This window comes from Sinocyclocheilus anshuiensis, unplaced genomic scaffold, assembly GCF_001515605.1.
Source record: "Sinocyclocheilus anshuiensis isolate Anshui unplaced genomic scaffold, SAMN03320099.WGS_v1.1 scaffold1827, whole genome shotgun sequence".
NCBI classification, from domain to species: Eukaryota; Metazoa; Chordata; class Actinopteri; order Cypriniformes; family Cyprinidae; genus Sinocyclocheilus; species Sinocyclocheilus anshuiensis.
The window spans coordinates 162,134-178,404 of record NW_015552696.1 but is presented as its reverse complement, the minus strand read 5'-3'; the positions used below and the strand labels follow the sequence as shown (position 1 = coordinate 178,404).

Sequence of the window (16,271 nt, the reverse complement as noted above, 5' to 3'; positions counted from 1 at the left end):
CAGGTATTTGCGATGAGAAGTGTTCCACAGAACAGCTATGGTTTGAGTTGATGTGACAAATACATCTTTTGAATATACTGTGTGAACTCATTGCCCCGTTAGCTCGGAGAGCTTTTTTTCCCCCTCCTCAATAAGTTTTGTCAGTTGTTTTGTTTATTGGTCTAATTCTTGTTTCTTGGGTTGCATTGGTTAGTCACTCAATTAATTATCTTGTGCTTTGTTCCCCCCTTCTGAATTATGTCATTGTTTACCAATCACAAAGAGTACTTTTTTCATTTAAAAACACAAGTTGAAGTGGGATGGGGAAAAACCACCATAAAGTCGAAAGTTTTCACAGATCAGAATAGTGATGTTAGTGACCCAGGGAAGGTTCAGCTGACCCGTATTAAACTGTGAACGTTTTCACAGATCAGAATAGTGATTTTAGTGGCTCAGGGAAGAGTCATCTGACCCAAACTGAACCGTGAAAGTTTTCACAGATCAGAATAGTGATGTTACTGACCGAACCGTTATCTGACCATAACTGCACTGTGAACGTTTTCACAAATCAAAATAGTGATGTAAATGAATCAGGGAAGGGTTAACTGACCAACACTGCACTGTGAAATTTTTCAGTTCAGAATTAAGTTAAGGGATCAAGAAAGGGTTAACTGACAAAAGCTATACTGAGAAACTTTCGCAAATCAGAATATTGAAGCCAAGTACTCAAGGAAAGGTACAACAACCAACACTTTATTGTCAAACAAAGTGTACAAGTGTATAGGCTAATTTACCTGATGAATTGGAAACTGTTATTCATTGGAACAGCACCGTATGACATTATTATACAAAAAATGGGGGGCAGAGCAAATAAAATGCGATTGTGAAAGTTTTCACAAATCGAGCTCGACCTAAAACAATGTTTTTGTATTCCAGCAGTCTGCGTTTTTATTGGTAATAGACGTTTAACATGAAGAACGCCTTTCTTTCATATTCCTTACTAGCGGACTTACCAAGGGGTTTACGGACAAGAGCTTTGCTGTGAAAAAATTCACAGATCAAGCTGGTGAATATGAAACCGGTTTCATTCCTCTAAGTGTCAAACTTTTGGCGCTATAGGCATTATAAAATTAAGAGTCACTACGAAAAAAAAAACTGATTTCGGCCCGAAGGACGGCGTCACCTGAATTCACAAATCATGGAGAATGACATTCGGTATTATTTGCATGTCTACGACAGCGCGCTGCGTATTTATAGCCAAAAGAAATCTGAATATCAAACCGCAAACTATCTTTACTGCGGTGTGGGACCGACTGGATAGGCAAAAAAAAAGCATTAAAATGCAATGACACTTACATCTTCATCGCATCTTGTGTACCACTGATAAGGCTGCCTGACGCACACATAAAATTTAAATGTGGATTTATATTTGAAATTCGACGAATATTCGAAATTCTATTTTTTTGACAGCCCTATTCGGTGGAGTGTTGCAGTGATGTTTGTCCTTCTGTAGTTCCCTTTCATGGGAACTTCGAACTGCGTCCTCTAGGGGTCGCTATGGGGAACACCTTGTCGTGACCCGTGTCTGAAGCATACATTGAAAAAACACCAACTCGTTGGCCGACGACAGCCATGACGTCACTACTGGTGCGAGCTACACATCATTCTCTTCTTCGTCTTCATTGACTGTTTTGTTTGAAGCGTGCATTTCTGTGGTATGAGCGATCTCTATTTATCTCATTATGGCGAGCACTAGCAAAGCATATAAGGATGTGTGCATCCGTGTTGACGTTGTTTAACATCTGATGACACACACGATCTATGCGTTGTTTGTTTGGGCAAAGAGCACGCACGCGATGTCTCCGAGGGGGCAATCGGCGTGCACTGCGAACGTTTTGTATATATATATATATATATATATATATATATATATATATATATATATATATATGTGTATGTATGTATGTATGTATGTGTATATATTAGTTCTGTGAAAAGGTTTTTTGCCCCCTTTCCATTTTTTAAGTTCTTTGATGATCTGAATCTTTTTAGTGTGACAAATATGCAAACTAATTAATATTACACAAAGATAATGCAAGTATTGCATGTATTAAGGGAAATTAGCTGTCCAAACCTGAAGTAATTGCCCCCTAAATCTAATAACTGGTTGTGCCACCCTTTGCAGCAACAACTGTTCAAGCGTTTGTGATAACTGGCAATGAGTCTTTCACATCGCTGTGGAGGAATGTTGGCCCACTCTTCTTTGCAGAATTGTTTTAATTCAGCCACATTGGAGGGTTTTCGAGCATGAAAGGACTGTTTAAGGTCATGCCACAGCATCTCAATCAGATTTAAGTCCGGACTTTGACTTGGCCACTCCAAAACCTTAATTTAGTTTTTCTTGAGCCATCCAGAAGTGGACTTGCTGGTGTGTTTGGGATCATTGTCCTGCTGCATAACCCAAGTGCTCCTGAGCTTGAGGTCACAAACTGACGGCTGGACATTCTCCTTCAGGATTTTCTGATAGAGCGCAGAATTCATGCTCCCATTAATTATGGCGAGTCATCCAGGTCCTGTCAATCTGGACATGGAGCTTCATTGAGATCCCCATATCTCTGGGACTGAAGGATGTAGGACCTGGAAAATGAAGATTCCGAAAGAAAAGTTTATTAAGAACTAGAATATACAATCATAATGCAATATCTTTAATACTTATTGAGTTATAGACACACAAACTTTGGAAAAATAATATTTATGGAGTTATGTTCAAAGCAGTTATTTTGACAGAAGGAAAAGATACATTTCTAGTTTCAACTTTGCAAAAATATGATACTTCTTTTCTTTTAAAGAGGAATGTCTGAAGAACAAATAATGTGACTCACATCTGGTTTTTTGACCACTAAAAAATGTGTACAATATAACAATTTACTCCTGGAGCCATATTGAAATTCCAATATTTCTGGAACCAAACCATATAGGGCCTTAAAAATGAAGATGCCAAAAAGAAAGATTGTTAAGACCCAAAATCTAAAAGAGTATTAAGATATCTTTAATACTTCTTGAGTTACAGGAATGCAAACTTTGGACAAAAAACTTGAAAAGTTTCCCCATTTTTGAATGGCCACCACTGGCACATAATGCAAGCAAAATTGCTAGACAGACCTACTAATCTCGGAGTAAAAATAACATTATGATGCTGCCATCTTTCTGAAGTCATTTTTACCCCCGTAATTTGGCTCAGAATCTCAGGTAAAACAAATCCCATTTTGACCCCCCTCTACAAAATAGTGGATTACTCAGTAAATATACATCCATGACATTTCATATTTTGGATTTCACTATACATGTCTATCTTTATTCAGAAAAAACTATTTGTAAAATAAAAAATGTGAGCCGGGGACCTCTGGTTGAGTTGACACGAAATGACCATTTTGCAATTTTACTGTGCAGTTGAAGACATGTAAATGTTTTAGTGAACAAAACAAGCCTGAAAGAACACACTCTAACCTGTGAAGAATGAAGTTGTGATGTAATTATGCCAGTCCTTTAAGCAGCTGAAGAACTGTACACTTCAAGTCAAACCCCAATTTGTTGTTGATCTGAAAAATTCTTTAGGGGGAGTTCAAGTATGTTTTCAATGAAATGATGGACCGGAAATGAGGCAGTATTGCTCTCACTTTAAATGCACGATGCAAGTGCTGATGACACATACCAAAGTGTTGGAAAAATACAGAATTTTACTGCAAAACTAAAACAGGCCGACGGTAATAAAGATGAATCGGGAACATAGAGTTTTCACAATCTGGCCCAATGAATTTCTTCAGATTTAATGACCTGTACTTCCATAGATGCTCAGGGCACAGTGGTGATGTCATATCAAAGCATTACATCCTCAGCCTCACTTTACGTTTCTGTTCTCTATTCTCTAACAAATTTGTTGATGCATTATATAAGAACAGTTTGGCATATCAAAAAGATTTAATAACTTTTGATCATGATGAGGAAGAGTTCAAAACAGCATGTTTTTTTTTTTGTCAAATTTCAAAATGCAAGAAATTCTTGTAGGGCAAACGTTTAAACCACAGTACACATTCGACTCTACAAACTTCTGTAGATGCGTAGATGTTCTGTTTAGACTTTGAAATATAAGAACTATCTACACACTACTGCATTAGTCTGTCTGCTCAGTGTCTACACAATCTATTCTGATTCTGATTCATGACATAGCATTTCAGACTGAATATGGGGGCATTCATCAAACACACCTGAGCTTCAGAGAACGGCGTCTGCATGTTCTCCAGCAGACTGGCCAGATCCTGCTCACAGTAACTCATCACCAGAAAGAGGCCAACATTAAAAATAATAAGGTATTATGAAATAAGACATGACTTATTCACACATTATATCTGTAAATGTACAGTATACATTTTCTTCAGTCACCTCTCCAAATGGCTTCCCACCACCACTTCTTTCAGCTCCACAATGTTTGGGTGTCTCAATCTGAATAGTAAGCTAATTTCCCTCAAACTGCTGATTGGAATCCCTAAACACAGATACACAAAATAAATACCATTCAAGGTTTCTGTTTCTACAGATAGTCAGTTGGTTATATTAACTGGGATTGTCAAGCTCCAACAAAAACACCATAAAAGAAACCCATATGACTTGTGTGCCATATTCCAAATCGTTATACAATATTTTGGTGTGTGGACACACATTTAATATATTGAAAATCTTGCCTTTAGTCCTGACTGTCTATGTGTTCACTCATACTTCCATATTAAACCCTCTTCTCAATGTTATTACCTCATCACTTTCCAACACCAACGAGTTTCCAGCTGGCAGTGATCAAAGCCTTTACCCACAGAGCTTGATCCTGGAGAATTAGTTAATTATGTCAAATATTCCATTTATACTGAAAATACTAGGAAAAGTAGTGGTGTGACACTCAACTATGTTTATCTTTGCAGAGAAACAGTTTCAGTGAAGCATTTTAGGCCTTAACATAGTACAGTAATGTCAAAAGACTCGCTCTTATCATCTGACCAAAGCTGCATCTCCCTTCTAGTAGCCTACTGCCTTTAACACATAGACCACAACATTTTGTCTTGAGAATTATGCTGGCACAGAGCCCACCTATCTGATCACTACCAGCTTGTTTGAGCTAACGAAGAAATGTCAGACCAAGCACAGGTTAAGTATGGAATGCCACAAGGATCGGTATTAGGTCATCTGCTTTTTAGTCCTCTACTTTTCTGCACCCCTCTTTTAACCACGTGAAGGACAAACTGCTACCATTCCCAAACTGTCCCAACGTCTGCCTAATCTGTAAATCCGAGACAATCTGAACAATATAGTGTATAGCCAGAGTTTTTCGTTCCTTGCCAGTCACCTCTGGCCTGCTCACTGAGGGATTAAAAGACTACTGCAGCTCCCTGATAAAAATACTTCAACCTCTAATCTCATACCAAGAAATTAGTTATTTTCTATTACAGTAATGAGAGATATCACGTAGTAATCCACTCTGTAAAGCTGCTTTGAAGCTGTTTATTGTCAAAAGGTGCTATACAAATAAACCTGAATGACTTGAGTACATGTAAGAACCGTTGTTTTTGTGTTTTTGTGTGTAACGGAGGCCAGCTAGTAAGAGCTGTGCAGGTAAACCTCAGTTTGTTTCTTTTTCCCATTTGGACAAAATTACTTTCAGATGGCTGCAACTTTATCTTTAACGGACAGGAAGAAAGCAAACTTTTCAGTGAATAGCAACTGCCACTGGTGGAAAAGAGAGCGGCAAACATGACTGCTTTCAGTTTTAAGATCCAACTGACCATCTTTCTCTTTATACATTCGCAGTTTCTTCAAGGCAACAATTTCATTTGTCCTTGTATCAAGTGCTCGGTCTGTAAATCACAAATCAAGAAATTTAAATCCTCCCTGCTCAAAAAAAACCAATAGAAATGATCACAGAAATTTTAATGGTTGCCACTACAAACCCTCAACTTTTAACCATAAAACCCATTAAAAAAATGGTTTTCTGTAGTGTGTTTTGGGACATATTCCATTAGGATTTAGTGGTTTTAACAAGCCACAAATAAAAGGTGACCAATTACCAGTAGAAACCCACAGAGTCTATTACAGTTTCCATTAAAACCAATACAAGTCCCATTATAACCAGTAAACCCATTACAAATTCTGTGATGGTGTCTAAAGTTTTTTTTTCAGCAGAGTTGTCAGGCAGCACAACTGTTTGATAATAATGCTATTTATGGACGACAGATTACGGATATAATGATACATGATATTTGAATTAATATGTGATATATCTGACCATTATCAATCATTCTGTGAGACTCACACACGATTCCATAAGTTCTCTCTCCAATCCGGTTCATCTTCTCAAACTCCTTCACACTCCTGCATTTCCCTAACTACACACATCATGCAGAAACACCGCAATAAGTGCTTATGCATCTCTTGTTTTATAATAAAAACAGTTTATAAGACAGCAGGTCTCACCCGTTCTCTGTGCGGTATTACAAATGTCTTGTCAGTTTTTAAAGATTTCAGCTTTAACGGATCAATGATTAATGTGCACATATAACACTTTACTGTACGTTTCCATGTAAAGAGAGAGCAAATCTAGAGACAAGAGGAAGAGAAACTCCGTGAAAGCTTACAGTCGCTCACTTGAGCGTCCCTATGGACAACTGTTTCTCTTCTCGCACAACATCAAGCGTAGCGAAGCAATTAGAATGGTTTTCACAAATGTAAAACTGTTAATCTACTCTAATAAAGCAAATCAGACACACTAAATGAGACTGGATAAAAAAGCGACGAAGTCAGAAGATATCTGTAATTGATTCATTTGTGATTTAAAGTGATAAATTCATTTGTATTTTTATTTAGTTTTATTTTCTCGTGTCCTTATTATTTAAATAACAATAGATTAACGTTAATAGTTAAAGTGTATAAAATTGGCGGAGTGCAGCCGATGGCATGTGTTTTAAATAACAATTATTTATATAATTATGTTAATGATGATTATTTATAATACAAACAACATTGTCCTGTCACGTGGTAGCCTACTTGTTATTTTTTACGTAACCAGTGATGTAAAAAAAAGAAAGTTTAAGTTTAACTCTGTAAAATTTACCCCCATGACTACATTAATAACATTTTTCATTTCATACCTGTGTAAATCAGGCTGTGCCCGTGACAAAACGACCCCGACCAACAAACACGGGTCCTCCCATGGGCCGCGGCTCTTTATTAGCATCCGCTATCTTCAGACACACTGGCGTCTCTAAGAGGTTTTCTCGAGACGGAGCTGTGATGATGATCTGCGGCACAGCAGAATTATTAAACGATGAAGGTGGTGGTGATGATGATGAATCAGTGCTAAGAGACTGCTCCTCTACTGTGAAAATTAAAAAAGTAAAAACATGTAAATAACAGTGGCAGTGACATGTAACATACATTTTTATAGCCTATAATAATTATATATATACACTGAACAAAATTATAAACGCAACACTTTTGTTTTTGCCCCCATTTTTCATGAGCTGAACTCAAAGATCTAAGACTTTTTCTATGTAATGTAAATACATGTAATATTTTTGAAATATATACTGCATGTGTGTGTATTTATATATACATAATAAATATACAGAGTCCACACACATAATATGTAAACAAAAACTTTTATTTTGGATGCGATTAATCGCGATTAATAGTTTCACAGCACTAAGATATATATATATATATTTAGAGAGAACTTATTTTGTAGCCTACACAATTATTGGTATTGTACTCTAGAAACCTGATTCACCATAATGTAAATGACAATATTTTACATTAAATTATATTTGACATATTTTACCATAATGTAAAACAAATACGCTGCAATGAAAACGGACAGGACATTTTTACTTTATTCTGTGAACTGTTTCTTGTGTTGTTTAGCTTTTCTCTAATAACACTGAAGTGCACTCTCCTTTCAATTGGATTACTGGGAAATTTACGCCAGAAGAAAAACATAATAGATTAACCTAATTAATCCGGCACAGCACGCCAGAGAGACAGTCTGACAACATTTCACAGTAGTCTAGTTGAAATTAAGTTCATATTCATATTCATATTCATAGTAGGCTATATTAATGTCTGATCGGAAGTGTTAAATTGTCCTTACCGTTACCTCTGGTTTCTTAGAAACATAAAGCCGATAAAGTGAAAATAATGTTACCTGGGAGAACCTGCTTTCTCGGAGCAGAGCCCATTCCCCATCACGCACTGCAATGAATCTCTCCGGAACGAATCTGTTGCTCCATGTGAATAATATTCTTCTTCTGAGCTGATGGTGGGCTTACAGTCCCGGTCCACTGTCAGTCTCGCACACACTGCAGGGATTCCCCATCTAACCACAAGAAATCACTTCACCAGGTCTCCGACGTCAACTGTTTTTTGTTTTTAAGTAGGCTTAGGCGCAGAGAACCGGTTCTTACTCTTACTCAGGCATTTGGCTCGGTTGAAGGTTATCTAACGTGCATTTTCCCCGAAACCTAGGCTAGAGAATACAGTAGGCTACTAAATACACTGAGTCTCCTGCAGTAGGCAATACTTGTTCAACTGCGCCCGCCAGCACACAACACCGCTGAGTCTGACCAGTGTAGTCCGATTCCCGAGAGAATGACTCGAATGAGCCGGTTCTTTTAAATGAATTACACTAGCGCAACCAGAGAATGACTCGAATTTGTCAGTTATATTCAGCGTCGAGTAACTAATTACATGTAACGGAATTAAGTAATTTAATTACAAAATAAATGTAACCTGTTACAGGAGAAAAAATGACTGGCATAAAGTTGGCTTGACGTCGGACGTTCGATATTCGCAAATGTAGGGACCGTCTCTAAATTTACATGCGATATTGGTATACACTTTTATAACGTCAATAGCATTTGAGGAGAATGACTTATAGTCATAAAAACAACTGTAAACTGTTCATTTAGGTGTCAACTATAATGCACACCTTTTACATTTTTGATATTCATTAAAATAAACTGTCAAATAATATCTACACTGTAAACTTACAGTTTACTGTAAACTTACAATTACAGTAACTACCTGGCAACAGTTCACTTGTAACTTACTATAATTATGTTTTTACAAAAAATACTGTGTTTTATTTTACAGTGTCATTTAACCTAATGTAAAATTAATAACAGTTTAATATTCTTTAACTGTAATATATTTTATAATGGTATTAGTTTTTTGGTATTTTCTTCAGTAATGCATTGTAAAACATTCGAATATTTACTGTTATACAAAATATTTTTGTATTTGATTTGGTTCACTTTTTTGTTACTGTAAAACTGCATTGTTCCTCATTCATTCATTCATTCATTCATGCATATATGTAGAAATTGTAAAATTAATGTATTTCAGAAGTTCCATTAAACAACAATGAAAAAACAACAACAATGACAACTGATACTTCATAACTTTTATTGTTAAATTATTATCTTTTCAATAATATTTTCATATTTTCCCAGGACCGCCCCAGCCCCTAGACCACCACCAATACCTTAACTTTTACATAAAAGAACTATAATACGTTATTTATACAGGAATTTATAATTATTTACATAGGCATATCCAATCAACAATGACAGAAATTCATTAGAACAGTGTTGTAGCTTCAAAGAGCTATCAGTTATAAGACTTTGGATAAAGTCCCGCTTAAGTTATGAATTTCATTTTTAAAAAGTAGCATTGTTTACATATGATTTACAGTTTATTTTAATAAATATCAAAAATGTAAAAGGTGTGCATTATAGTTGACACCTACATGAACACTTTACAGTTGTTTTTATGACTGTAAATCATTCTCCTCAAATGCTATTGAGCTTTAAATTATGGCATATTTTGCATTTGAGCCCATTCGGTAGTGAAAAATCGCAATCTTTACATATGATATACAGTTTATTTTCATAGGCAAGGCAAGGCAAGTTTTATTTATAGAGCACAAGTTTAACACAACCGTAGTTGATCCAAAGTGCTTTACAATAAAAAGAACTGAATTTAAAAGAGAAAAAGGGGGCGGGGGGAGACAACGGAAAATAAACAATTAAAATTAAAATTCATAAAACACCAATTTAAACAATTCAAAGTACATACACATCACTCAAATGCTAAAGAGTAAAAATAAGTCTTTAAGCTCGATTTAAAAGTGTCCAATGATGGAGAAGCTCTGATGTTCAAAGGTAGACTGTTCCACAGCTTTGGGGCAACTACTGAGAAAGCTCGATCACCTTTTGTTTTACAACGTGAACGGGGGACAGATAAAAGTAACGGATCACTAGATCTTGGAGGCTGTATGTGGCGTAATGAGATCACAAATATAATCCGGACCAGAATTATGCAATACCTTGTATGCAAAAAGAATAGGATCTTAAAGTCGACTCTAAGTTTTATAGGGAGCCAGTGTAATAAGGCAAGGACAGGGGAGAAATGATCCCTTTTCTTAGTTCCTGTTAAGAATCTGGCTGCTGCGTTTTGAACCATCTGTAACCGAGACAGTGTAGATTGAGGTAGGCCAATGTACAAAGAGTTACAGTAATCCAATCGAGAAGAAATGAATGCATGAATTACAATTTCAAGGTCTTTAGAAAGAAAGTGTTTCACCTTAGCCACTGATCTGAGATGAAAAAAGCTATTATTTACAACTGCATTCACAAGCTTGTCAAATTGGAGAAGAGGATCAAAATGGACTCCAAGATTTTTAGCATAATTGTGTAGGTTAATACATAGAAAACCTAACTGTGTTTTAATGGAGTTGTTCCAGCAGGGGGTGAAGTAAATGAGTAAATGAGACAGAAAAAGTCCTCCCCTTTAAGTATGAGGTGAACCCCTCTAAAGCTAGGCCCTGAACCCGAACAACACACTCAAGTCGTTTCAGAAGAATATCGTGGTCGACAGTATTAAATCTAAAAGTATCAGGATAGCAGATGACCCAGAATCAATGGACAGCAGAATGTCATTTGTAACCTTCGTCAATGCCGACTCAGTGCTATGCAGTGCTCTAAAACCAGATTGAAATGGGTCTAAAATATTAAAAGTATCCAGGTATGAAGTAAACTGTGAGAGTGCAACTTTTTCCAAAACCTTTGAAATGAATGAGAGTTTAGAGATAGGGCGATAACAATAATAATTGTTATACGCAGTGGGGTCAAGATGAGGGCCTTTCAATAGGGGCTGTACAATAGCATGTTTAAAACTTTCCGGAAATACTTTTCCATAAATATCAAAAATGTAAAAGGTGTGCATTATAGTCGACACCTAGATGAACACTTTACAGTTGTTTTTATGGCTGTAAGTCATTCTCCTCAAATGCTATTGAGCTTTAAATTTGCGTTTAGCCCATTCGGTACTGAAAAAAATCAAATTTTTAAAAAATGATTTACAGTTTATTTTAATAAATATAAAAAATGTATAAGGTGTGCATTGTAGTTGACACCTTAATATCAAGCCAACTTTATGCCAGTAAAAAACGTGTAATTAAATTATGAAAATGTAAATTATTACAAAAGGGGCTACATCTGAATATTTTCACACAGATACAAATTTGATTGATTTCTTTCCAAAAATGCATTGACTGCTTTAAAATATGAGACACCAATGTTTCAGGATACTTTACTCTATAACTGTTTTATTTCCTATTTGGGTTTGTGTATTTGCTTTATTTTTTAAGATTAACTGTTTCTTCTGAAGCATTGTTAAATGCCAGTGTTTCATAGCTATGCAAACTCTGAAGCAGGATGGAGACGACTTCTTTGGGACTGGAATGATGGTGGTAGCTTTGAAGCATGTGGGGACAACAGCCTGGCTTAGCGAAACTTAGCCTGGTCTGTGAAAACATCGGTGAGTTCCACTGCACAGTCTCTCGGTACACGCCCAGGAATGTTGTCAGGACCCGGAGCTTTGCGTGCGTTGATCCTGCTGAGGGATCTCCTCACGCTGTCCGGGGACAGCATCATCACCTGGTCGCCGGGAGGAGGTGGAGTCTTCTGTGCAGTGGTGCTGTTTTGTGCCTCAAAGCGAGCGAAGAAGACGTTCAGCTCGTTCGGCAGGGAGATGGTGCTGTCACAGGTGCGTGGTGGGGGCTTGTAGTCCGTAATGGTCTGTATCCCCTGCCACAGGCTCCGAGTGTCTCTGCTGTCGCTGAAACGATGGGCTATCCTCCTGGAGTACTGTCTTTTTGCCTCTCTGATGCCGCGGGAAAGGTTGGCCCTAGCTGTTTTCAAGCCCACCTCATCTCCAGCTCTGAAGGCAGCGTCTTGTTAAGACAAGACAGCGTCTTGTCTATCTTGTTAAGAAACTAAATCTGTATTTAACCTCAGAATGATCTCAAAGTAAAAAGATGTGATAGTCTGATTTTGTGTTGGCTCTGGTTTAAAATTAAATTATTATGATCTTAATTCGAGTGATGAAGGATTTTGAAAGTCTGACAGTAATCAGTGTTGAGCTCTACTGTAAGGTTAACCCTTCTTCTTCTCCTTTTGGTTTTATGGCGGGTTGCGAACCAACTTCATAGGTGCATACCGCCACCTACTGTGATGGAGTGTGAAGAGAATGAAAGTAGGCCTAATCAAAAAGTAATCAAATGTAATCAGTTACATTACTTTAGTAAAGTAATTTAAATAGTTACACTACTTGTTACATTTTAAATAGGGTAACGTGACCCTCTAACACTTGCACTCTCTATTCGTTTTCTGCTTGTTTTCTTAAAAATAGCACTTGCATATTGCTCTTTTGTTGGTTTTGATTGCTTCTATTGTCTTCATTAGTCGCTTTGGATAAAATCATCTGCTAAATGGCTAAATGTAAATGTAATGTAACTTGTAATATGTAATCTATTACGTTTCCAAAGTAACCTTCCCAACACTGATTATACACAATACAACAAAACCAGCTCATTAACTGTAGCTCCTGCTCTTTGACCACTAGATGGCAGAAAAGATTTGACTAGTTTGTATAGAAAGCCTCAGGTACTGTCATATGGATACCATCACTCACAACATGCACAAAACACCCATTTTGGGGCGCGATGCTGTCATTATATATCTTCTTTATATCTTTGATTATGCTCTTATTTCTTTTTATTTTTCATAAAATTCTACTTTATAAATAATACGTTAAATAATACAAAAACTGTTTATGGATTTAATCTCACTGCAGGTGTTCCCTTTCATGGGAACTTCGAACTGCGTCCTCTAGGGGTCGCTATGGGGAACGCCTTGTCGTGACCCGTGTCTGAAGCATAAATTGAAAAAACACCAACTTGTTGGCCGGCGACAGCCATGACGTAACTACCTATAGTATAAATAGGCGCCGGGAGCACACATCATTCTCTTCTTCGTCTTCATTGACTGTTTTGTTTGTAGCGTGCATTTCTGTGGTAAGAGCGATCTCTATTTATCTCATTATGGCGAGCACTAGCAAAGCATTTAAGAATGTGTGAATCCGTGTTGACGTTGTTTAACATCTGATGACACACACGATCTATGCGTTGTTTGTTTGGGCAAAGAGCACGTACGCGATGTCTCCGAGGGGGCAATCAGCGTGCTCTGCGAGCGTTTTTTTCCAAGGGAAAAAGCTCCGCTCTCGTTTGTCTCTCTTTTCGAGGAAAGAGGGGCAGCCATCTGCTTCCCGCGATTCAGGACCCGCCGCTGCTGAGGCACGGAAGGGAATTAGCTCGTGGGGATCGCAGGTGGATCTGGCCGATGAGTTTGAAGAGGGGTTTCCCTTCCGCGATCGTCGGCTGTGCACGAGAGTGAGCCGCTGCAGGATGATGTTATTTCATTAATATTGTCTGATTCAGGGGCCATTGCTCTGCTGGGATACGGGTCACGACGAGGCGTTCCCCATAGCGACCCCTAGAGGACGCAGTGTCTCGTTCCCTACTCAGGGAACCATGGTTACATAAGTAACCTGAGACGTTTTTTTGCTGAAGCCCATGGATGATAAAATTCCACAGTAATTTTGCCTACCAAAAAATCAAACAAACTAACATCCGTTACATATTTTCATTTTGTAATTGCTGAAATTACAATGCTTTAGCCGGATGCCAGAGAAGCTCCGTTGCATCATCTGCAGTGTTAGGGAATTTCATTTGATTTTTTTATATATGACTAAAGCAAATGATGAAGTAAAAAGGGCACACACAGAAGGATCTTCTAATTTTACATATTCATCTTATCTGAGCATTACATTATGCAGATAAATGAGATGACCTTCTGGAACTAAGTAAGTGAAGACCAAATGATCATATTCAAAATGATAAGCAGTACACTGCCACCTGCTGCTACAGAAAGTCATCTCCTCTCATGCAGACACAGAAGTACAGTGTGTGCTATTTGGCCATTGGCTGTGGTCTTTGTGGTGTGTTCAAATGCCAGCTTTTGGCCCAGACTCAGGCGATGCGAAGCAACAACACAGTTGGCTTTGGCACTGCTAGTTCACTGATGTCGGCTTGGTGTCATGGCAGGAGCATTTTTGGGTTGCTCCTGAGGTATCCTCAAAGCTTAATGTCCAAAAGATAGGCCCAGAAGCCCATACACAACATATTCATAAGATTTTGTCACACCTGAGTCTTTAGCTCCTCAACCTCCACCTAAATATTGACTATCATGTTTCAAGTTTAAAGAAGTCTACTTTTGCCACCATTATCTAACTCTAACGAGTTAGATAATCAGAGTACTTTTCAAGTAACTAGTAATGCATTACTTTTAAATTCACAAGAAAAGGTCTGAGGTATTTTTCAAAAAAGTAACAGCAGTTACTTTGTTTCTCATGCATTGACTTACAGCTCTCCTGTCCTCATGTTGAGAGAAATCAGGAGTAAAGTGCAGAGTGCTGTGTGCGCTGTGTGAACATGTTACTGTAGTTCTAGACTAAATGCCAACATGCATTTACTCATCTCACTGCACAAAAACAGATTCAGTATTCCTCAAAATCAGTAAAAACAGTGAAATGCAATCTCAGAATGACAAAAACCTGCAATAATTAAACATGTTAAATAACACAGATATCCTTTGTGTATTTAATCCCATTTTATTAACCAACGTCTTTGCTGCTGACCTTCGATGATCCAATTCAACCATACTAACAAGCAAAACTGACTTCAGATAAACATAACAATTGTGTTTTTTTTGTGAATGAGAAGAACGTGTGACTGCTCAAAGGTTTGTTTAATTAAGCTGTGCCCTCTACTGTACAGATTTATGCTTATTTCCCTCAAGCTTATTCAATTTGCTTTTGATGTAAAAGTTGTTTTACACTGCCAAAATAGAACTTTGTTTTTTATATTAAAGGTCCCATATTGTCAAAACTGACATTTCCTGGCTTTTTTCATGATAACTGAGGTCTAGGTGCTATGTAACTACCATATAAGTTTCAAAACAGTCAGTCCACAGTAAAAATGCACACAGCCTGCTTAAAGTAGCTGTGATTTTTCACGAACCGTTGTGACTTCCGTAAAAAGTTGATGTCAGAACTACACAGTCACCGCCTTCAGTCACCACCCCGAACACCGCCCACTGTCCCACTCTCCTTTTGCCAAACCCCCAGACAACATTGCGCCCATGCCATTGCTGAGCAACAACAACACGGAAACATGTCGAAAAGGTTATCGGCCGACCTGTAAGGTTACACTCTCACTCAAAGGATGGACGATCTGACAGAATTGTTACTATGAGGTGGATCACATCTAACGTGTATAGTAAAGACAAACTCACCGTGTCTATCTAGTTATGAAGATGTATATTCATTTCAATTTCAGCAGGCGACTATTTTTACAGCTACATTATTATTCCAGCCACAATTAATCACAGCAATGTATATACAATTTCAAATGATTAAACATAAATCGTCAGTTTGTTGTTTTACACACATGCACACAGACATTATTTCATACACGACATAGTCGTGAGATGCAAGAAACATAGGCATATGGCAAGAAATCTGTAGACGCGCCCATAACAACAAAAGACAAGACTTTATTGAACCTTTTCTGATAAGAAGTGTGCGCTACAAACGTGAGCATTTTTGACGATCGTTTCTGTCCAGTCTGCTCGTTTTATCGCGTTTAACCACAGCTGTCGTCGGTTTTTTGTCTGGCAGTGGCAGCAGATATGCGATCAAATTTCTAATTTGAGGCTGTATTACGTCGATTCTGGCACCCAACATCACAACAAGATGATATTTTAAGCTCCTTATGTAGCCGAATCTGCGCTGGT

At 37.6% G+C, this 16,271-nt stretch overlaps 1 pseudogene; it reads right to left on the bottom strand.

Annotated features, from left to right (window-relative positions):
- Positions 1 to 2,574: 2,574 nt before the first annotated feature.
- Positions 2,575 to 6,576, bottom strand: LOC107667669 (cyclin-dependent kinase 10-like; annotated as a pseudogene).
- Positions 6,577 to 16,271: the final 9,695 nt, after the last annotated feature.